Source organism: Rutidosis leptorrhynchoides, chromosome 6 (genome assembly GCF_046630445.1).
Source record: "Rutidosis leptorrhynchoides isolate AG116_Rl617_1_P2 chromosome 6, CSIRO_AGI_Rlap_v1, whole genome shotgun sequence".
In the NCBI taxonomy this organism is placed as follows: Eukaryota; Viridiplantae; Streptophyta; class Magnoliopsida; order Asterales; family Asteraceae; genus Rutidosis; species Rutidosis leptorrhynchoides.
In genome coordinates this window covers 285932831-285936759 of record NC_092338.1, presented here as the reverse complement: position 1 = coordinate 285936759, position 3929 = coordinate 285932831, and the positions used below count along the sequence as shown (strand labels likewise).

Below are 3929 nucleotides of genomic sequence, written 5' to 3'. Positions count from 1 at the left end.
ACTTAGCTTTTATTTATTTTTTCTTTGCCTTTTTATTCTCCTCTATTCCATTTTAAATGAATTCTAACGTTTTGGGTTGTTTCTCCATTTATGTTCTCTCCGAGGTAACAATAATTTCAGGATTATCACCTAGTTTTATTGTTCATAAATATGTATAAACATGATTTTGAATTCATTTAGTTGAAATTTTTTCAAATTTTCACAAAATTTGGCAATTAAACTAAGTGTATACCCGAGAGAATTTATAACCCTTCCCCACACTTGAGATCATGCAATGCCCTCATATGCATGAAATCAGACTATAATTATAAATTCATGAGGGTGATTAGTGTAGAAAAGTTATTAAAAATACCGAGTTTGCAAACATATTGTTTTATATCACATTTGATATTTTACGTCTTGTCCTTAAAATTAGTAGCTTTTGCTGAACTTAATGTCAGTCTTTGAAAGTGCGATATTTTACCCTGTTTTGTACATAAGATTAACTACAAACATATATATATATATATATATATATATATATATATATATATATATATATATATATATATATATATATATATATATATATAAAACCTTTATTTATTAAAACAATTTAAATGAATAATTTTTTAAAATTTTGTTTCCTTTTACTTTAGGTAGTTTCGGTATGTTTACCTAGTCCGTCCCTCGACAAAATTTAAAATTTGTCGTTTTTGAAGCGATTGTTTTAAAAGCAAAGATTTTTGGGTTTTTTTGTAATTTTTTTTTAGTTTTTTTGGTATACTTTAGATCAATAATATTAAAAATAATGATAACAAAATTTGTCGCCCCGCCCTCAGGTAAAGCACTTTCGGTTCTATAACCTAGTCTTCAACTTACGATGAATTTTAGAAATCATTTTTTAAACTTAATGAAATAAAGTAATTTTTGTTTTTAAATTCACACAAAACTTAAATTTAAAAATGCATATTAATTTCATACAAAACCTACAAAACAAAAATTCAGAATGGGGGGAGAAAACAAGTTCTTTAGTGTCTGCTAGTGGAAAAGACCAATCGGATTCCATTCTCGGAACTACACGAGAACAGAACAACTAACCCTAGACAGCATTATTTCTTAGAACATTTGAATCTCCCCACACTTAGGTAGTTGTGGTATCGAAATTGTGATTAACTTCATTGTCAATTTCTTTTGGACAATAATCAACTTGCATATCTGTGACTTTTGCTTTAAGCCATTGGTCAGAATCCTGTGTAATATCCACAAATTCAACTAGCTTTGCCTTTTCTTTAGGCGATAGATTGGATACTAACCGATTACATAACTTAAAGTTCCCCTTAGTTCTAGCATCGCGAATCCGTTTAATAAGTTTCTTCATTGAACTATTAATAACGGGGTCATTTAATTTCGTTTCAACAACGGGGTTCTTTGTTATCAGGTCATCATTAGGTGTTACTTCATCTTCCCCACACTTAGACTTTTTATTATTGTTAAGCACTACCGTTGGAGTTGGTAAAACAATATGGTTCTTACCAATCGTCTTTGTTGGTTCAATGGTTTTGTTTGGAGGAGATTTAGACTTTCGACTCACAAAGGTGATCGATTTTTCATCATTACTAAGTGTCATTCTAACCTTTCTTACATCAAATAATGCCCCGGTGGACGCTAAGAATGGTCGACCTAAAATTAGAGGAATGTTTGGGTCCTCTTCTATGTCAATGATAATAAATTCGACTAAAAAGGTTAAATTATCCACTTGAACGGGTAGGTTGTCAGCAATTCCAACTGGGTGCCTAATGGTTTGATCAAAGAGTCGAACACTCATTTTCATTGGACTTAACTCACCTACTCCTAATCTCTTATATAATGAAAGAGGCATAACACTCACACTCGCACCTAAATCTGCTAGTGCATCATACATGACACAATCACTAAGTAGACAAGGAACAATAAATTCACCCGGATCACCCAACCTGGGTGGAGGTTTTGGTGGAACTGTCTTCACCGGGTTTATTTTTACGGTTTTTGTTTCTTGCACTTTCTTATTCTTCTTCTTCTTTCCAGAGGTATCACAAACTTTATTACATATTACTTTCTCATACTCAACTCCTTTTCTTGGAAACGGGATGAGTGGTCTGTATGGTGCCACCACTGGCTTTACATACTCGAGTGGTGGTGATTGTGTAACTTCTTCATTGTTACTTACATCGAAAACCTTCCCATCTTCTGGAGTAGGTTTTTCAGAATTTGTTGACACCATACTAACATTCTCATTCCGAGGATTTACTTCAGTATTACTCGGTAGCTTTCCTTGTTCCCTCTCACTCATCATGCTAGCAAGAGTACCTACATGTTTTTCTAGATTCAAAACAAAATCTTGTTGAGTTCTTAGTGACTGATCAAACCTCTCATTTTTTTGGGTTTGAGATGTTATAAATTGTGTTTGAGATTCCATTAGCTTTGCCATCATTTCTTCCAGATTTGGCTTTTTCTCTTCGGTTTGTTGTGTTGGTTTATACAAGCTAGGTCTTTGTTGATTGAAAGTGTTGTTTTGAGTTGGTTGGTTGTTCGGACCGTCTTGGTTATACGAGTTATAATTGGGTCCATTTGGATTGTAAAGAATGTTTTGATTTCGATTGAAGTTTGGCCTTGGCGGTTGATAATTATTTTGATAATTATTTCCCGGCCTTTGGTTCATGTAGGAAACATTCTCACGTTGTTCCATCGTTTGCTCGATGTGACAATCTTTCGTTAAGTGTGGTCCACCGCATTGCTCACAACTGATTCGTATTGCGTGAATATCTTTATTCATCTTTTCCATTCGTCTCTCGAAAGCATCTATTTTTGCGGAAACGGAATCAAAGTCATGGCTAGAATCAGCTCTAGCCGCTTTAGATGAACGAAAGATATCTTTTTCCTGGTGCCACTCATGCGAGTGGGAGGCTGTATTATCAATTATCTTGTGAGCTTCGGTAGCGGTTTTCTTCATAATGGAACCACTAGCTGTTATATCAATGTCTTTTCGTGTAGTAATATTGCATCCTTGGTAGAATATTTGTACTATTTGATAAGTGTCTAAACCATGTTGAGGACATCCTCTCAACAACTTTCTAAATCTTTTCCATGCCTCATATAGAGAATCATTTGGCTTTTGTGTGAATGTAACAATTTCTCCTTGAAGTCTTACGGCTTTAGATGCCGGTAAGAATTGTTTAAGAAATTTCTTAACTAAAACATCCCATGTGTCAATCGCTCCTTCGGGTAACGATTCTAACCAATCTTTGGCTTCTCCCTTTAAAGTCCAGGGAAACAACATGAGATAAACCTGTTCATCCTCAACTTCTCTGATTTTAAATAGAGTACAAATCCTATTAAAGGTTCGAAGATGTTCGTTTGGATCTTCTTTTGCCGTACCACTATATTGGCATTGATTAGTTACCATGTGTAGGATTTGTCCTTTGAATTCATAATCTGGCGCATTAATATCTGGCTTAATAATGGCGTGACCTTGGCCCGTGCGTGTGGCTCTCATTCAGTCTTCCATACTTAGAGATTCTGTTACTTCCATAATTGAATTTATTGAATCTGAATTACTAGAGGATTCTTATTTAACGGTTTGTGGTTCAGGAGGAATGATTAGTGGTTCAGGATCTTGAAATTGTCCCTGAATATCCTCCGGGTTTTCAATTTTGAAGTTGGGTTCAAAAGATGGATTATCGAAAATTTGAGTTGGAGTACTTGTTCGACTTGACGATGATTCTAAAGAAAAATCAATGGCGATAATATTGGCTAGATGTCTTGATCTGGTTACAGGTGGTGAACGTATGAAAGGTGGTGAACGTTTTGCTCGGTGCATTCACTGAATATCCTATTAGTTATAAAAGATAAAAATTATATAAGTTATCAAATTAATAGACTTTTCTGATTTTGCTCACGTTTCGAATAGC

General features: G+C 34.3%; 1 non-coding gene across 1 annotated transcript; it reads left to right on the top strand.

Moving 5' to 3' along the window:
- The first annotated feature begins 3059 nt into the window (after window positions 1-3059).
- LOC139856587 (small nucleolar RNA R71) lies at window positions 3060-3166 on the top strand. The gene has a single exon (XR_011762059.1). It is a non-coding gene; the product is annotated as a small nucleolar RNA R71 (small nucleolar RNA).
- The last annotated feature ends 763 nt before the right edge of the window (window positions 3167-3929 follow it).